Source organism: Leptonychotes weddellii, chromosome 2 (assembly GCF_054177405.1).
Source record: "Leptonychotes weddellii isolate Sample4059 chromosome 2, ASM5417740v2, whole genome shotgun sequence".
Taxonomy (NCBI): Eukaryota; Metazoa; Chordata; class Mammalia; order Carnivora; family Phocidae; genus Leptonychotes; species Leptonychotes weddellii.
The window spans coordinates 120,195,841-120,216,007 of NC_138370.1; the positions used below are offsets into that span (position 1 = coordinate 120,195,841).

General features: G+C 38.1%; 1 long non-coding RNA gene across 3 annotated transcripts in view; it reads left to right on the top strand.

The window, feature by feature from the left end:
- LOC145720175 (uncharacterized) overlaps positions 1-17,033 on the top strand; it is a 21,525-nt gene extending 4,492 nt beyond the window's left edge. The window contains exons 2-5 of one of the 3 annotated variants that reach the window (XR_014142968.1): positions 2,245-2,379; positions 2,648-2,785; positions 9,839-9,997; positions 16,717-17,033. This is a non-coding gene — a long non-coding RNA (uncharacterized LOC145720175). Of the gene's footprint in view, positions 1-2,244; positions 2,380-2,647; positions 2,786-9,838; positions 10,488-16,716 lie in introns of those variants that run through there. The other 2 variants (XR_014142969.1, XR_014142967.1) reach the window with 2 other exon arrangements.
- Positions 17,034-20,167: the final 3,134 nt, after the last annotated feature.

A 20,167-nucleotide genomic window follows, 5' to 3' on the forward strand; every position in this document is an offset into this window, starting at 1 on the left:
TTTTTTTTTTAAAGATTTTATTTATTTATTTGAGAGAGAGAGTGAGAGAGAGAAAGAGCACAAGAGGGGGGAGCAGGAGAGGGAGAAGCAGACTCCCCGCCGAGCAGGGAGCCCGATGCGGGACTCGATCCCGGGACTCCAGGATCATGACCTGAGCCGAAGGCAGTTGCTTAACCAACTGAGCCACCCAGGCGCCCTGGAAGTGTGGGCATATTAACACTCTCAGGGTGGCTGTCTATCAGAAGAGTCCACAGATAAATGCTCCAGACCCCTGTTCCTTGAGTGGACAGTTCTGTGAGTGTTCTGTACATAGGCAAGAGGTTCTGGGAGGGGCAGAGGGAGAGGAAGAGAGAGAATCCCAAGTGGACTCCACACTCAGCATGGAGCCTGAGGTGGGGCTGATCTCATGACTCCAAGATCATGACCTGAGCCGAAATCAAGAATCCGAGGCTTCACTGACTGAACCACCCAGGAGCCCCTCCTCTTACTCCTCTTGAATTTGGATTGCAGGTCTGACATTGCATATGGAACATTGTAGAGATAACTTCAGGCCTACGAGATACTGTCTTTCTACAGAGAGATTTTACATTAGCTTCTTGGATATAGGGACACTCTTCAATGCCTTTATTTCAGTTAGAGATTAAGATAATTTGAAGCTTGATTCCAAAAGACCTATTTTCCCTTCCGCTATCACTGACATTTTTCTAGTATTCTGAAAACAGTGCCTTAGCTCTCACCCTACCACCTGTCCCAAATCTTTAATGGCTATCCATTGTCCAGAGTTTACCACTTCAAATTACAGGGTTGGTATTCATAATTCTCTTAAATATGTTCTTTACTGACCTTTCCAATCTTATCTTCCATTATTCCTCAAAATGTACTTTCATTTTGTGAAAATAATTTGTCTTGTGCCCTAGGCATACACTCACCCACTTTCTTATTTCTGTGCCTGCATTCTCCTGCCTGGAAACTCTCTTCTTCTTCCAGATCTTCATCCTCTGCACTTAGAAGGCCTACTCCAAATTTCATCATGTTTATGAAGTCACTTTGTACAATCAAGCTCATAGCATTGTTGGCCTCCTATGGATTATTCCCTCACCTTTTATTTGGCAAGCAAAATGCATTGGCTATAGTGCTAGGGATGACAACAAGTGATTTATTTTCCCAGCTAAGTGTAGGATGAATTCCTTATAGTAGGTACTTTGCCTCTCTCACCTAATTATTTCTGCACCATTTAAAAATTTTATATGTAATAGTTATGAATATAATAGTTGTTTGTACAATACAAATGTAGTTTAAGGCTCCATGGTTTTCTTAATATCTGATAAGGCCGGTTTGTCCTGAGTGCATATTATATCCTGATTCAACACTTTTTCAGATTTAAGTAAGGTGAGGATTCCTTCTAAAAGGGTTCTTATGGACCCTGAGAGATAAACTAAATTATTTTATTACAATGATTCTTTAATTAAAACAAAAGTATGGGCATAAATAGATGATGTGTATATATACACACACACTATAATAGTATATATATTACATGTGTATATATATATGTCATATATTATACTGCATTATATGCTATATACTATAGTATGCATATATTCTTTTTTTTTTTAAAGATCTCATTTATTTATTTGACAGAGAGAGACACAGCAAGAGAGGGAACACAAGCAGGGGGAGTGGGAGAGGGAGAAGCAGGCTTCCCGCCGAGCAGGGAGCCCGATGCGGGGCTCGATCCCGGGACCCTGGGATCATGACCTGAGCCGAAGGCAGACGCTTAACGACTGAGCCACCCAGGCGCCTCTGCATATATGCTTCAAACCTGCAAATCTCCAAAACACTGGTCATCAGACTTTGAGGAGTTAAGTCTATAGATTCAGCTTGACAAACACTTGCTTACTTGTTCCTGTAGTATCAAAATGTCACACATTCTCAGTCCTTCATAAGAAGACGTACTTGATTGCATGCCTACAAAGTAGTATTCTAGAATTCCAGTACTTTCAGAATTCCAGAAATTCTTGTAATTTTCCTAGCTAGAATAATAAATAACACTAGTATCTCTTGATTTTCCTTTGTGTTGGTAGAGCTGGTACTTTGGTTCTTTGTTATACATCCTCTTTGTCACATCTAATATTAGCTGTTGCTACCATGTTTAGTTTGTTTGGCTAGACTCATTTTGTAGGCTCAGACTCATCTCATGTTGATAGCATTTACTATACTGTGTATTTCTACTTTCTTCTTCAGGGACTTCTCCAAAGCTATGGGAAGAGCCTACTATGCTCCTTGGAAGTGTGGGCATATAAACACTCTCAGGGTGGCTGTCTATCAGAAGAGTCCACAGATAAATGCTCCAGACCGGTTTCTTGAGTGAACAGTTCTGTGAGTGTCTGTACATAGCCAAGAGGTTCTGGGAGTGGGGGGAGTTGAGCTACTGTCAGCTAAAAAGTGAACTTGATTATAAAGCTTTATATTGGGTTTGCCTCTCCCCTAATTCACCTCCTCCCTCACATCTACTTCCAGCCATTATTTTCCATATAAACTACTTCAATCTGAGTCCTTGTCTAATGTTCTATTTTAGGAAACCCAGATTAAGATAGTTTTTTTTTAATGAGTTTAAATATGGACTACAACTATATATATTTAACAGATATTTACTGAGGCCTACAGTGTTCCAGGCACCACTCAAGGTTCTGCTGGAGACGAAGAATGAAGAAAACAAAGGGTCTCCCTTCATCAAGCTTACATTGTAGTGCAAATCACAATCAAGTCCTCAAGTTTTTCCATAGTGAGTAAATCTGGATTACGTCTGTAAAGGAGCAAAATTGGGGAGAATGTTTGGAGAAGAAATTAGAAGGATTCAGAGCCTGAAGTGGAGGAGCTGATGTTGGTTCCTCATACAGAGAGAAGCAGGAAGCCACTAGATTCCTGGAGGGAGAGAAACATACTTACAATTTGTTAAAAGTTGGGGCACCTGGGTGGCTCCATCAGTTAAGTGTCTGCCTTTGGCTCAGGTCATGATCCCAGAATCTTGGGATCCTGGGATTCTGGGATCTAGCTGCATAGGTTTCCTTGCTCAGGGGGGAGTCTGCTTCTCCCTCTCCCTCTGCAGCTTCCCTGGCTTGTGCTCTCTTGAACTCTCTCTCTCTGTCAAATAAATAAACACAATCTTTAAAAACAAAACAAAACAATTGGTTAGAAGTTGGAGATGGGAAGGGGCCAGACCCAGCTCTGCCTCTGTCACTATTTTTCATAAGGATCAAGCCTAGTTAATAAATAGATGCTTAATAAAGAGTTATTGATCTGTGTATAAGTTGAAGTTTAAGTTCAGATTCTGTTGCTTTCTTTGAACATGTAATTTAACTTCTCTGTACTTATTTCTACATCTATAAATAAGGGTAATAACAATACTGACCTCATGGGATTGTTGTACAGTACAAATAAAGGATTATAAGTGAAAAGCACATTTTATGTTATAAAGCAGATAATGAATATCAGTTGTGGGGTCTGAAGTGCAAAAGAATTTAACTATTAAAGTCAGGTTAGCAAATGTGTGTGTCAGAGAAGTTAAAGGTTCATACGGAGGATTCTATGACTCCTGAATTAGTCATATTTTGCTTTTCTCCCTCCAACTACCATGCAGTTGGGTCAAAGCACCTCAACGGTCAAGCTACTTGTTAATTTTGACATCTGATAGAGGTATTCTCAGTTTGCTCTGGCTTATAGTCCATGCCTAATCTAAATGGTGCCGAGTTTTTTTGTTGATAATGACATTGTAAGTGTAAACACAAGAAAAGCAAGAAAACTGCCCTTTTAAGAACAACCATATAATGGTATTCTTTTCATTTGTACCATGGTGGAAAAGCCGGAGCCTCACTGATGTTAAACAGCATGGCTCTATCACTCTGCATATTTTCTTTCTTTTTCCCCTGCATGCTCGCAAATGCCAAATTAAAAAAGAAAACAGCATCCATGTGAGCCATTGTCCTCAGAACTATTAGGCAAGCGAATGAGTATTTCATAGACTTAACGTGACAATGAATTACACGTCCAAAACAGGTTGTGTGTGTGGCTTAGCAAAACAAAATTAAGAGTCATTCTAGGGAAGGACATTGCCACAGCTTTGGCATAATTAGGAATCATCATAATCAAATACAGGAAATTGGCACATCTGCTTTTCAGGCTGTTGATCCAACTGTGAGGCTGCCTGTACGCACTGGCACTAGCGGTTCTGATGCATCTCGATGTGTTCTGCAAAGCTGTCTTTGCATAAATATTTACATAATTTTCTCCAAACACCACTATAAGCAGTTGTTTTTTATCACTTTTTCTCCCTTGGGTTATTATTTCTTCCCATCCCTACTCCTGGTGAAGGAGCGATCACTTGTTATTCTAAGGATTTCTCTTTCTTCAAGAGACGTTGGGAGGAAAATCGTGGAACCTCAGAATTTTATAAAATGACACCAAGATGGGAGCAGTCCATTTCATTTGGCACATTTTTTTGCAATCCGCAAAGAGAAAAGCTAGACACAACCCAGCTGTGCAGAGTGCAAAGGAGAGCAACAGGAGAGGAGTCAGAGAGGGAATCCACTCGGGTTTGAGATTGATGAAGAACACAAAGTCAAATTAAGTGAGGTGGGATAGCGTGGCCTTAACAAGTGATCCACCCCTCCCCCCATTCGTTCCGTTATTAAAGGTTTAAAAAGCCTCCTACAGAAGCACGGCTTGAGGAGTTCCTTCACTTTCTGTCACTTAGTGCTGGTAGTTTCCTCTTCCTTAAAATGATCTAAAGTTTCTCTTTTGTCTTTCCTGGTTTTGATGTTCTGTTTTACATTTTCGAAACTACACATATTTTTAAATGATGTATATTTTATACTTTAAAAAAATCCAATTTAAGAAAACTACCATCTATTCTATTTTTCAAGCATTGTTTTGCTTTCCAAGTACACAAGCCTTCTAATTTTATTATTGTAAGTTTTATTAATAACACCTAAACTGCAACAGATAAAATATTTTATAATATTCTAAATATTTGTATGTACTCTCCAATGTGGAATGCCTGCTTGTGCCCTGTTAATATGAACCCTTTGCCTTTGATGCAGACTTTTGCGGACATATCCCAGGGAGTGTGGGATGTTTACATTTGATGATGGTGTGGGATACATTTTCATAACAAAATGATTGGAGGGTTTACATTGGGAAATGGTATGTTCATTTTTCCTTCCAAAAGCATTAGAAAGAGGCCGCTTTTCAACAATTTGGAAATAAGAAAAGAGAAAAGATTCTAACTAGAACCAGGCAAGAAATCTCCCTTAATCATAGCCCCCACTCTGATTTACATTAATACACAAATTGAGAAGTGTTGTAAATTTTCAGTTGTATGGTTAGTTGTGTGTAAGTTGAATGAGTGGGGTGTGTGTATAAGGTGCTTATTTTAAACTTTTTGTTGAGCTTTACATAGTTTGATTACAGAGTATAAATCACTTATTTTCAATAAATTCTTCTGTTATATTACACCATATTGAATCACAAGAATCTCTTCAAGTAATATTAAAAGGGCTTTTCCTCTTTTTAATCTGCCATCCTTAGTGTTTTTTGTTTGTTTGTTTGTTTGTTTTGAGAGAGAGAGTGTGCCAGTGGTGGGGGTGGGGGGTAGGGGGAGGAGCAGAGGGCGAGGGAGAGAGAATCTTAAGCAGGGTCCACGCTCAGGTCGGAACCCATCATGGGGCTCTATCTCAGAACCCTGAGTCCATGACCTGAGCCAAAATCAAGAATCGGACGCTCAACCGACTGAGCCACTCAGGCGTCCCTTTAGTGTATTGCTTTTTGTCTTTGTGCTATTTCTTCATGGACCCCAGGTAACTGTTGTAGCACCAAAAAATAAAAGTTAGGTAAAGACTGAGAAGTGGGCTGTTTGAAGGTGTTGTGCTGAGGAACTAGTTTTGCTTTCTTTCAGTATCTTTTCTCCTGGTATCTGTCTTACCCTTCCCACTCCCCATGCCAGACTTCTCCATTCAGTTTTCCACATGAAGGCTCCATGTCAGTAACCACTGAGTGCTTTCGTTTTGCCTGCGGAGACCTCTGGGAGTGTTAGGTCCTCAAAATGATCCAATGAGTCAGACTCACTTAGGAATAAAGTCATGTGTCCAGAGCTTGATCCACAGTTGCCCTGTACTGACAGCTCATTCAATCTTTTTTAATTTTAGGGTTTATCCAGACTATTTTTATATGATGCACATGTACACCGATGGGTACTTTTAAAACCCTAAAAACCCTTGCGTACATATGGTGATGGTGGTGGTGGTGCTGTGTATGTATCTTTATAAATCATTCTTGTCCATCTATTAATGAAACATTAAAGGTTCCAAACTTTAGGGGCACCCGGGTGGCTCAGTCAGTTAGGTATCTGACTCTTGATTTCAGCTCAGGTCTTGATCTCAGAGTCGTTGAGTTTGGGCCCCACATTGGACTCCATACTGAGCATGAAGCCCACTTAAAAGAAAAAAAAATTCAAACTTTATCTTTCTTTCTAAGTCTGAGAACTCTAGATTTTGCCTCTTTTTTTTTCCAACCCCCCCCCCCCCCCCGCCGGCCAGGTCCTGGGAGTAAACACCTATGTTATGTCTTTTAACTGGTCATGGTTGTGATTTGATTTAAAAACTGAGGAATTGTCAGCAACTTCTTTGATCCTATCTATATCTCACATTCGGCTAGGAATTTTGTATTTTTTCTGCTTGCATTTATCTAGGGCAAGACTTTTTTTAACTCCACATATGTCTTAGCATATTTGCATTTTATAATAGAGTTATTATCATCCCTGTCTCTACTTAAAGTTAGTCTGAAAATATGTAATACATACTTCAGAGTTTGAGAGACAGTGTTATGTGGTGAAAAGAGCTCTATGCCAGGAATTTAGTGTTTGTGTCCAGGAGCTGCAGTTTCTCATCTGTAAGTGAGGGAATTGGACCAGAGAAAATTCATTGAGCAACTACCATGTGCCAGTAACTCTTGTAAGTGCTACTGAGAAAAAGAGAAAGACTCTCAGAGCTTATGATATTGTCAGAAGAAAAATCAATTCATAAGCAATTACAATAAATTATAAAAAGTTTCTATTAGGAAATTCACAGAATGCTAAGGGTGGATTTATTTTTCTCCAGAGAGAGTGAAGGATAAATTCTTAGGGTAAACTATGTTGAAGATGAGAACAGAGTAACAAGTAGCAGTAAGACAAAGACAGGTGGAGTAGTATTTAAGATAGAAGTCCCTGTATGGTATGAAAATACTATTATTGGGTCATTTCCGCTGCATTTGTATAATAGTTGAGACAATAAGATTACCTGCCTTTTAGAAATATGCAACTTTGGGCTTGATCTGTACTGATAGATCCTTACTTATTTTTAATTTCCTATTATATTTTTCTTCTTCAAGAGCGCCCTCTGGGCCTGCTAATTCAGAAAAGAAATGTTCATAATTTGAGCTACATGATTGACATAAAAGAATGTTCAAGCTGGAAAGAACCTGCAAGCTTATTCAGTCTAGCCCTCTTATTTTGCATGCTTCTTTAAGACAATGCTTTAGTGACATGTCTACTAATTTCTCATGGCTGGTTAGTGGTTGAGTTTGCATTGAGTGTAGTTTCTGATTCTTGGCTTAGTGGTGGTTCAGCTCTCTCAGGTTGTCTTTTTATAACATGAGGATAAATAAATGTACACTTCCCTAGTATTTTATATCCAAGTACCAGGAGAAGAAAATTATAAAAAGGAATAGAGGCAGAAATGGAATGGGATAGTTTTTTGATTTACTTGTTTTGTTTTGTTTTTGGCTTTCTGCTTAGTGGTTTCATCACTGTGGTAGTGATGAATTTGTTTCTAAAGTTAAAAAAAATGGACCCATTCACTCTTGCTTTCTTCAGGTTACATTTTGGTGTTAATTATATATATATGTGCTAGTATTTCAATTGGGAAATAAATATTATTTTCACCTAGAACAGCTAATATGAGTTTGAATTTCTCTTTTTCCTAATGACATCTAATTTTTTGATACTATCTTTTAAGTTAGAGATTACTTAATAAATTTGTATGCCAATTTGGTTGGCCGAATATGATAGTGGTTAAGAGTTCAAATTCTGGCATAATTCTTGGTTAATTCTGGACTCAGTATTTATAAGCTATGTGAGTTTAGGCAAATAATGTGACTATTCTCTATAATCTTATTTCTTTATCTGTAAAATGGAGATGAGATTGTGATGGGGATTTAATGAGAAAGTTTATGTAAAACATTTAGCCTAAGCCCAGAAAAAGGTTGACTGTATGTCAGTTGTTATTATTGTTATGATCTATAAAAAGACAAGTTCTCAGTAAAAATATGGTTGGAGGTGGTCTCCAGAAACACTGCTCACAGGAGTATTTGTCAAAGCAAATTTAAAAAATTTTACATTTGTGGAATGGACTAAACTAGTTTTGATACTGATGTTACCACTGCTGTTGCTGGAAACCAGATTTAGTTTATGGGTCTTGGCTGCCAGATGAATGGAGAGCCAATTATGTACAAGTGGGCCCCACATGATTCCTGGGAGTGTCCGGAATGTGAGGAAGGTGCAATATGTATTACTGTTGCAAATCTCTCTTCCTGCCAGGAGTGATATTATCTGGATAGCTTGGCGCAGCCTGGTCATCCCACCCTGTTGGCAGCAGGACAACTGTGAGACAGAAACAAACAGCCTGGGTCAGGCGAAATAAACCACTGGGGAATGTGGGAAGGGGGTACAGAGCACTCCTGGAAAGACAGATAAGACAAGGAAGAAGTTTGGGCAAAAATGTGATAAAATTGGGGCGCCTGGGTGGCTCAGTCGTTAAGCGTCTGCCTTTGGCTCGGGTCATGATGCCAGGGTCCTGGGATCGAGCCCCGCATCGGGCTCCTTGCTCGGTGGGAAGCCTGCTTCTCCCTCTCCCACTCCCCCTGCTTGTGTTCCCTCTCTCGCTGTCTCTCTCTCTGTCAAAAAATAAATAAAATCTTAAAAAAAAATGTGATAAAATTAAAATTGAAGGAAATCAACCCCATGGGATTCCAATTGGAAAAGGTGGGATAATATCTTTGAGATATTAATCAAGCTTTTCTTGGCATTTTCCATTCCTAATGTCCTTTCTCCTAAGCTCATCTTCCACCCCTCCCTCTTTGCATACTGAACGGGTTGGCACATGCCATGCAGACAGATGACACTGAGAACCAGATTCTACCAGTCCTTTCTTTACTCCTTCCACATATATAAATGCCTTGGTATTGAAGAAGCCCCTCTGATTGTGGATGCACCCTGAAAAAAAGGGAGTGGGGACTTACTGGGATTGACTGAGATTAATTACTTAATTACTTGAGGGACTTTCTACCCCAGTAGAAATTTAGTAGTTAGAACTAAGGAAGTAATACTAACTTCTTGAACATCTGAGTTTGAAGATGAGGTTCAAATGTGAAGCATATATAAATTTGTAAAAAAGATTTATTTATTTATTTTGAGAGAGAGAGAGAGAGCCCACGTGCATGTGTGCAAGCAGGGGGAGGGGCAAAGGGAGAGGGAGAGAGAGAATCTTAAGCAGGCTCCATGCCTAGCACAGAGCCTGACATGGGGCTCCATCTCATGACCCTGAGATCATGACATGAGCTGAAATCAAGAGTTGGATGCTTAACCGACTGAGCCACCCAGGTGCCCCTGAAGCATATATAAATTAGATATATTTTTCCTCTTAAATGTCCAGTGTCTATCCAAAGTAGACCTTAGGTAGAATATCTTTAAAAGGATTCATATTCTCATAATAATATTAATATTATTTTGTTGTCTTCTCCAAAGTCTCTTTACCTGGTCCTGAGACTCCTTGAATGCCATAACTTCAAGCTGACAGATGATCCTTTCAACTCAAGAAGAGTCATACATGATGTCTACCTTGGGTTTAGCTGCCTTTGCCTTTCATAACTCCTACATCCCCAACTGACCAATGTTGATCCATAGGTAGGGACATCTTTACACCCTATTCAGCAGGAAGAAGTTATAGAAGATAAGACCTTTCACCCTCACCAAACTTAAAGATTTAAGGGTCAAAATTGTTCATGGGGAAAATGATGAGGAGAGCAAAGACAAAATAAATGCAGCTAAAATTAAGTCTCCTTACAACTTGCAGCCCACTGATAAATTCCTGAGACATGCAGAGCATGACATTCTTCAAAGAACTCATGCTACCTTAATGTTGATGTTTCATTAAAGATTAAAAACAACCTTATCTTGACAATAGCCAGCCATCCTAGGTTTTGGAGATGTTGCTTTCATCATACACAATTCCTTAGAAACTTATGTTATCCCTAACCCCCACAAACTGAAAAGTTTATAATCAGTCACTCCTCACAATCCCACTGCAGCTCTTTCTGCCCATGGGTCCTGTCCCCATACTATGATAAAAGAATCTTCTGCATTGAAAAAATAAATAAATAAAAGGATTCATATTCTTGCAGCACTTGTGAACAAGGAAGTTTCTCATGAGGATTTCACTGCTCTTCTCTATGATCATGAATCATAATCATTTCTTGCTGAACTGAACTAAACCTCTACCTGAGGGGTACATCTTTGTGTTCATCCTTTCAGCAAACATTTATTGAGCACCAATTATAGGTCAGGCAGCATGCTTAGCATTGGGCATATACTGACAAGAAGCAGATAGGTCTCCTTGGAGACCATATATGCAAGTAGACAAGCTAAAATTCTTTGTGAAACAGTAGTGATGGAAGTATGGATCTTAGAAGTAATTTTCACACAAGGTTATTTAATTGTTGACTTAAATGGAACGGATAATCTCTAATTTCCTCTCTCAACCAACATTCCCTTTTCCTAAATAGATTTGGAGAGGACCAGGATACTGAGAACACTGTGGACAAGTGTGTTCTCATTGGTTGATCTGGCTTGCTAATTCGAAGTATAAGACTTCACCTCTCAATCAGTCATTTAACGTTCCAGTACATTTTTGGAACAACAGATAATTTTGGAATTGCCAAGCAGATGGATGAATGGTAACTGACTTAGCAGATCTAGGAAAGCTGAAACCTAAGCCTACCAATAAATTAATTAAAACTGCTGAACCCTGGAAAGGCTCCCAAATTGAAACCACCAGGTGCTTCTGAAGGTGGGAATGCAGGGCAGAGCTGAAAGCAGGGAATGGGTTGACAGTGTTATAAGGAGGAGTTCCCAATTCCTCTTTATTCCCACTTTTTCCAAGCAGAAGCCTGAAGGTTAACTGGTTGAATCCGAGGATGTTCTGCTTTTGGAGATGCTAGATAGTTAAGTGTGGATACGCTGGGAAGATACCATAATAAAAATGGGGGAAATGTGAAAGTCTGCATTCTCAAAAATGAGACTCTCAGAACCCTTTTCCATGGGGTTCTTAATACCCAGAATATTGGAGGCTCGATTTATATTCCTTAGGCAGGAGATTGTAGGATTCCTCTGTGGAAAAACATAGCTCATGAAAAAAGACCTACAGATATTGTCAGGAATACAACTTTTTTTTAGAATGGAAAGATGGGGGAAGGAAATGTTTGCATGTGAGGCAGTGGTATAGGGAGTTAAATTCCATCTTTTATAGCATGTAGTCATTAGTGAAAAATCAGGATATATCACAATAAGCATGTTTATTGAAAATATACTGATAATACCAGAAAACGGTGCTAACATGTTTCAAATGGAGTTATCAATTTTCCTCCTTCTGTCAGGGGAAGGGAAGGGAGTTGGGTACGTAAAGGAGAAATGTTTTACTCTAAAAATATGTATATAAAGACAATCAGTAGAACACCATGTAGTCAAATATCTGGATTCAAGCTTTAGCTTCTCTACCTATAATCTCTGTGACCTTGGTCATGTTGCTTAAATTTTCTGAACTTTAGTTCTCTCCTTGGTAAATGGAAAAATAGGACCAAGCAGACAGTAAGCAGCCAGTAAGTACTAGCTACGTTTTAGGGTTATTTTGAATATTAAATGAGATAGTGTATTTAAATATTTAGTATAGTACACAATAAAGCTTAACTAATACTATTATGACAATACTTTGTGAATGATGGGAAAAAAAAATAACCTCAGAATAAGGAAAGGAATAAATATTTAGCTCTGAGTGCACACACACACACACACACATACAGTATATAAAAAGAAGGGGAAGTGAGTGAGGGGTGGAACCAGATTAAAAGAAAGAATATCAATTCTAGGAAGAAAGAAGATGAGAGATAAATTTCCTAAATAATCTTTTGCTATTCCACCTTAACTCCTTTGTGGAACAAGATGGCACGTAAAAAAAAATCCAAAATATTTATTGAGTACTTGCAATGTGGAAAGCCCTATTTTCAATTTCAAAAGTACATAGCTGTTGTATTTCATAAAAGTGCTTTCACTTGTATCTTTTACTTCATTTTCATAATTGCCCTGTGAAAGAGGTAGGATAACAAGTCACATTTGGTTTATTAGGAGGTAAGAAATGAGGAAGAGTGGTAAAAAGAAAAGGAAACTACAAAAGTTGCCTAAACATTAGCATAGCTATGGAAGCAGGATAGAGAGAATAATTTTGTTACAGCTACCTATTTTTATAACTCAGTGTGACAGTATGTTTATTAATTTTCAGTGAGAAGTACAGTGCCAAATGAACTAAAATACTGGTATCACCTGGTTTGCACATTCTCTCTCCTGATAAAAAGCAACAGCACATTTCCATGGAAATTCAAATGAGTTGGTAGAAATGCAATCAAAACAGTTATGGGATGTTTTAAATGGCTGATATCATCAGATTATGACACATGATGTCCCCCAACACACCCTAAGGGTATATTTGCCAAGGAACCAGAATGTCCATGTCAGATGGCCGAGTCACCTTCATCTCTGGGTGGTGCTGAAAGTACACTGACAGAATTGTGTTCCTTGACTTCACGCAGGCCATCTGGTGACATTTATTCTTCAGCTGTATCAGTACAGTTGGTTAGGTTACACCTTCTCTTATATCAAGTCACATTCCAGGCATGCCTTCTTGATGAGTATTATATATTTTAAATGACAGTTGGAAAACTCAGTTCTGCAGGGATTGAAAATGAGTAATATATCCCTACGGTTTCCTCATATTCTTTTAAGTCCATTAAAAGAAAGCCCAACAACGCACTAAAGTGAACTTGAGCTCATTTGATAAGAACGAAGCTCAAGGATGATTAATCTATTGGATTAAACAAATATGGCTTTAGAAGCATAGGTGCTAGTGTCAGAGTATAGAATGCACCGTCTGTGATAGTCTTACATTGTGTGTACATTTAAGATACTATCAAACTCTTTTAATCACCACCCTTATGTTGGAAGCTTTGTTTGTCTTAGCTAGTGAAATGTCACTTCAACAAAACCAAAAGAATTTTAAAAAATACCCACATGCTTAGAAAGCAGAAAATAGCAAAGTGTGGGAAAAATGTCATCTTTGCAAGGAAAGGTCGGCAGAAACATATGGATCCCAAGTGAAATTAAAATAAGGTTTCTGTACAGACTAGATACTGTGGCAGATAACGATGCCACAGGCCAGACAGAAGGTTCCCAAGGCCCCAGGCTGCTTTCTTACTTCTGCTTAGCTGAAGACTTTATCCAACATTATCTTGGTGATAACACTTGTTATACATCCTCTGGATCCTCAGATGCTAAAGCATCCTGTATTAGACTTCATCCAGGAAACCTAAAGGCCAACCATATTTCATCATTTCTTAAGTTTCAGTGATTATAAAACAGCCATCTGTACATGTCTGGAAGCATATTTTTATTTGGGTTATTACTTGATAATGTACGGACAATCCAATCTCCAATCCTCTCTAATGTGTCTATTTGAAAAAAGTCCATAGGAAATTTTTAAATGGTTATATTTTTTATATTCATATTTTATTTAGTTGAAACGTATATAAGACTTCTTGCTCCATATTAAATAGGAAAAGAATAAGTAATTACATAGAATGACAAAGAATATGTTCATTAAAAACGATTTGACTGTATTATCTCATTGATTTTTTTTTTTTTAATTAAGCAAACTGCCCATGTGCTTAGAGTCGGAGACCATATATAAGCATCCTATACAGAAGGCTCTTCTGGAACTTCCCATCTAAACATACTCTTTTACTCTTGTTTAATATTAATGTATTACCTATCACATTTTATCTACTAGATGCTTTTTATTACCAATCAGATTCAAAACAGGGAGCGAGTACTTTAGATGCTATAAAAGTAGCTTTGAAATTCAGCCCTAGCCAATAATCTCTCCCCTTAACTGCAGATCTTTGAGCTTGCATGGTCAAAAACATCTGACCCTAAGCCACCTGCAGCAGATACCTGGCATGCTGACATTAGAGATTTATTCTTTGAGATTAAGGCAAACATGCAAATATTGTTGGCCAGTTTGGAGATGGGGTAGAATGGTAATACATTACATATTTATTAGTAATGGAAATATAGTGGGAATGTTTTTTTTTTAATCAGATTATTTTCTTCTTATAAGAAAAACTGGAAGAACTTGTTTGTCTAGAACAAGGATCGCAGGAATGAGTACTTCAATGGGAGCAAGGACAAGAGCAGTTGAGATGGAGCATGGTAGAAATGGGAATTGGGATGGAAGTTAGTAGAGAGTTGGAGAATGCTGTTTAGGATTATGCAGTACCAATCAGGTTCTCAGCAGGCAACAGAAAACATTCAAACTGGATAATACAATAGACAGGTGATTTATAAAGGATGAGGAATGAATAGGTCAGGAAGGAGAAGATTCTAGAAGCAGAGACCTGTGCAGAGAGGGCCACCTGTAGAAGTTGTGCCCTTTAGTGGGAAGACCCTGCAGAGCAAAGGACAAGGCGTAGTGGAAAGCAAACTACACGTGGCATCCATCAAAAGACTTGAACTTGGGTGCCTGGGTGGCTCAGTCAGTTAAGCATCTGCCTTTAGCTCAGGTCATGATCCCAGGGTCCTGGGATTGAGCCCCACATCAGGCTCCCCCACCTTCCCGCCCATGCTCTCTCCCTCTCAAATAAATAAAATCTTTAGAAAAAAAAAAAAGACTTGGATTTAAGTCTCTGCTCTGCAATGTGTACTAGCTAAGTCTGGATATTCGGTGCCTCAGTTTTCTCATTCAGGAAGATGATCTTTTCCAGAAAATGATTGTGAGGGTCAGATTATATAATTTGTATAAAAGCTACAAATGCCGAGCCTGACAGAGAAGGAAGGTTGAAAGAAATGGGGGAATGTTTAATCCCAAGAGGATGCAAAACTTAAAGGCACAGGTAAAAAGAAAGGAAGACCTTCTTTATCTGAGGCAGGTCCTAAGGCTAATACATGGGAAGTAATTAATTTACATATATGTGCTCACAGACAAATTTTTCAGAGACATATGTGTATAATTATGGGATCAATAAGTCCTCAAAGCTAGGATGAGAGGAGCACAGAGAGGGAGAGGAAAAATACCTCCCCTCCCCGCCAATCCAAAACTTTTCCCTGAAGCATTAGGATCAAGAATATTAAATATCTATTTTGCTAGTGGAAGTCTGACTAAAGAAAGAGCCAATAATGCAGCTACAGTCACAGGGTTCATCCCCTCACATGCTGGAAATGGAATAGCTTGTAGCTTTTAGCAAAGTGGTGATTGCAAATATTTTGTCATATTTCTTCAAAAATTTATTTCATCTTCACATATACATTTTTAGTCTGCACTATTAACTTTCTTAGTAAGCCACAGAAGGAGACTTAAAAACACTATTTTTTTTTCTCCTTGTTTCCCTATGGAACTAGCTTTCAGTTTAAATCCCAGCATATAGTAATGTATGAAGAACGTCAATGTACTTTACTTCCTACAAGGTACTCTTGTAAGAAAAATTACCAGTTAAAAGGGATGATACACTTCTTAAGTCTGCATCAGGGAAAAGAGAAATTATTTGTTTGATCTCATGAGTTTGGTATTGTGTTGTGATAGCATCTAACACGAATGCAGTTTAAAATTCTATGTGAAGTCCCTCTGTTTGGACTGTCAATTCAGGGTGGAAAACCATTTTGTTAGAAGTGTCAAGAATATGAGGAATGGTGAAGATATCAACTGTGTTAGCTTATTTTTTTGACTGCCACATGATTCTTCTTGTACAATATCATGTATGAACAAAAAAGGCATTAATTCAAAGACTAGAAATTCAATGAGTTTTAAACTAATCACCTCAAGGTTCAATGAATTTATCAGCAATATCTTTTACATATTGATGTCTGTGCATACTCCGCTCCCTTGGTTTATATTTAGTATTTGTGCCATGGAAAGGAAATCATTAATGAATGACTTTAAAATGCAAATTTGTCAAGGTCAGAGTTTCAAAAACAGAAGCTTGTTGGTTGAACCATGCACTGCATTTTATTTCTCTTTAGTAGTTCGTTGGATTATCAATCAAAATGTTGACTGTAATTGTTTAAAAATTAATTTATAAAAGCCATTTTCAGCCTTTCCTTTGTCTGATGTGAGAGAGGAGATAGGATAGATTGGTATATACAATACAGATATTGCACTCTGTGGAACTGAGGTATCCAAAAAACGTAGCTGAAAGCAGAATTTTTGCAAAGTGAATTTCGCTTCCTTGATGACTCTCTACAATAGAGGAGTTATGCTTCTTGTGGAGGACACATTTTGAAGTATCTTCCTAACACCCCATCTCTAGGAATGTCCTCTCACCACGTGGGATGGTGCCCTGGCAGCCACGTTACATGTTCATGCCTCTGAACTTGAGTTGCAATCCGGCGTGGACACCTGATCCAGACTAAATCAATACAGCAAAATCTTCTTGCCAGAGAATTTGAAATTGGGACCCGGACCTTCCAGGTTAGACTGTAGTCTAAATGTAGCCACATTTTATAGCTTAATAGTGTTTCCTTTTGTCTTTATCTGGTTCACATTGGTATCTGTTACTATAACCAAATTTACTTCTTTTTTGGGATGACCTTCATGGACTGAATTCAAGATTGGTTTAGAAATGGCAGGCTTACTCTTTACTGTCAAGGCATCCTGGGACCCTATTTCAACCACGTGTTCTTTCCTCTGCACCTTCTCTTCCAGTCCATGTATAGCTGCTCAGGCTCCCAACATTTTTCCAGGCACATCTTACCTCCAGACTACATATATTTTTCTGAGGCACAGAAATTCTCTTACCTTTCCACTCTTAAGAGTGTTTTTCTTCTGATTTTACTGTTAAATTCACAGTTTTGAATGAATCTAGGCTGTAGTATTTCATTGAAGACAAGATAGAAAGCAATAAAATAATGCTAAATTTTATCTATTTTGAAAATAGCTTTAAGGGCTCTTGACTCGTCAGGGTCTTTCCCCTCTAACTTGTCTTAGCCACAGCAACCTGAGCATGCTTCCAGAAGCATAGCTCTGTTCAGACCTCTCTGATGTTTAAATTTATTGTCTTCATTTTTTCTATACACAGAGTACATACACTAAAATGTTTTTATTTAAGGTAGAGTTTGGCAACCTTTTTTATTAAAGGCCAGACAGTAAATAAAAGTAGCCACAGACAGTGAGTAAACAAATGGGCATGGCTGGGTCCAGTAAAACTTTATTTAGGGGAACCGGGGTGGCTCAGTTGGTAGAGAATCTGATTCTTGATCTCAGGGTCATGAGTTCAAGTCTCACATTGGGTGTGGAGCCTACTTAAAAAAGAAAAAACAAAACCCCCACTTTATTTATAAAAACAGATGGTAGGTAGGATTGACCTAAAGTACTGTACATATTAGACTTTATCCAACTTTGCTTTGCTTTCTACTCTATCCTGTCATGCACTGAGTGCTCAACTGAAATTAAGTTTCTGTGTCCTTTAGGTGCTCTGTACATTCATTATTCTATGCTTCTGTTCCCTTGGGGTGGGGCACAGGGAAACTGTCATTTCTCCAAGCACATTTCCTATACAAAATGCCTTTATATCAACTTTAAAATAATATGTAGTCATACTATTTGTTAAGAGTATGATGACAATATTCCAGAGAAAGCATAATAAAATGCATGATTAAAACACAATGCTGATACTCTGATACAAGTACTACCATGAGACAGATAAAGAAGGGAGTCAAAAAGTTGTGCTTATTTTTTAAAATATGCTTACTCTTCTACTCATCTCGATAATTGATGTCATCCTTCTACCACCCCCCACCCTCAGGTAGAAGCTGGTTATGCCTTTTCTTCCTACAGTTTTCTTCCCTTCATCTGTCTTAATCTTAAAAGTGCTACCCATCTTTCAAGATGTAGTTTAAATACTCTTTCCTTTATTAATCCTGATCGCTCTGGCTAAGAGTAATTTCTCATTCTTTGAAATTCCCATTACACTCCATCACATCATTTTAATATTGATATCATGGTTATTTGTGATGTAGGAAAGACGTTAGGGTTTGAAGCCAACGACCAAGAAAGAATTTTCGAGATGTCTTTGGTGCAAAAAGGTGGTTTTATTAAAGAACAGGGACAGGACCCTTGGCAGAAAGAGCTGCAGTGGGCTCATGAGGAGTGGCTGATTATGTACTTTCAGGTTGGGAGGGGGTTAGGGATAGCATAAGTTTCTAACGAATTTTGGAAGCAAGGTTGGGAAAAGGTCATTTGTTACTGTTAATAAAACCTTAGTCATGAGACCCTTCAGATGTATATCGGTGGGTCATATGCTTGGGGGATGATTGCCACCACGTATCATGGGGAATAAAGATAAAGGAAGTTTCCCAAAGAATTTTTATATGTTAAAGTAGACTTACAGGATCGTGGGGGGTCGGGCTAAAATTGCCTTTTGCCCTTAGCAAAGTATTAACATCCAGGCAGCTGAGTTCCTACAGGAATATTACTCTGCCCGTTTCAAGGACTTGTCAGTGGGCTGTAGGTAGTAAGGAAATTTGATAATTTTTCTTCTGCCTTTGTTTCCCACATTGATTTGTTTAAGTATCTTAGTTCAATAAGTAAAAGATATAACTAGAGTATCTCTCTTAATAGGCTCTGGGTATCCCAAGGATCGGTGCTTTGCAGAGAGTAAGCATTAAATAATTATATGATTAATAAATTTTAAAACTCTGTAAAAATGGATTTCTTCAATTGAAGCTCCCTTTATTTGATGAAGAAGTATTCACTCTGTAGAAAGATCAGGGCCAAAAGCAAACCTCTGGTTTAGTTACCTTTAAAAACTATCCTCAGGCACTTGCAGTCCAGTGTTATTGAACTTAAGTTGGTATTTTTGCTAGCCAAATTTGCTACATGTGAAACCCATTGGCCATTTGGGGATTGACAACTTTCCTACTGCTCCTTTCAAAGAACTTCCCAAGAAAACTGGGATAGATAATCTATGTGCCATATGTGCTGTTAAAATAAAGTTGGATATGCACTAATCAAGCGGTTTCCATGAGAAACACAAGGACTCAAAACTATGAAAAATCTTTTTAATTGTAGTACTTATGGTAGGCACTCCAAATAGCAAAATTACATTTCAAACTTTTTTATCTAAAAAAATAGTTTATACTAAAGCTTAAATATCTTGGAGCAGAAACACTATGACTGTTTAAATGTTATATAAAAAAGTTTGAAACAAGCAAAAAAAAAAGTTTTCTTTTTCATGTTGCCTACAAAATCTTTAAATTAGTGCTTAGCTTAAAAGAGCCTTTCTTTCTTTTCTTTTATTTATTATTATTTTTTAATTTTATTATGTTATGTTAGTCACCATACAATATATCATTAGTTTTTGATGTGGTGATCCATGATCCATTGTTTTCGTATAACACCCAGTGCTCCATGCAGTACATGCCCTCCTTAATACCCATCACTGGGCTAACCATTCCCCCTCCCCCCTCCCCTCTAAAACCCTGTTTGTTTCTGAGTCCATAGTCTCTCATGGTTCATCTCTCCCTCCAATTCCCCCCCCATTTTTCCCTTCCTTCTCCTAGTGCCCTCCATGCTATTCCTTATGTTCCACAAATACGTGAAACCACATGATAATTGACTTTCTCTGCTTGACTTATTTCACTTAGCATAATCTCTTCCAGTCCCATCCATGTTGATGTAAAAGTTGGGTATTCATCCTTTCTGATGGCTGAGTAATATTCCATTGTATATATGGACCACATCTTTTTTATCCATTCATCTGT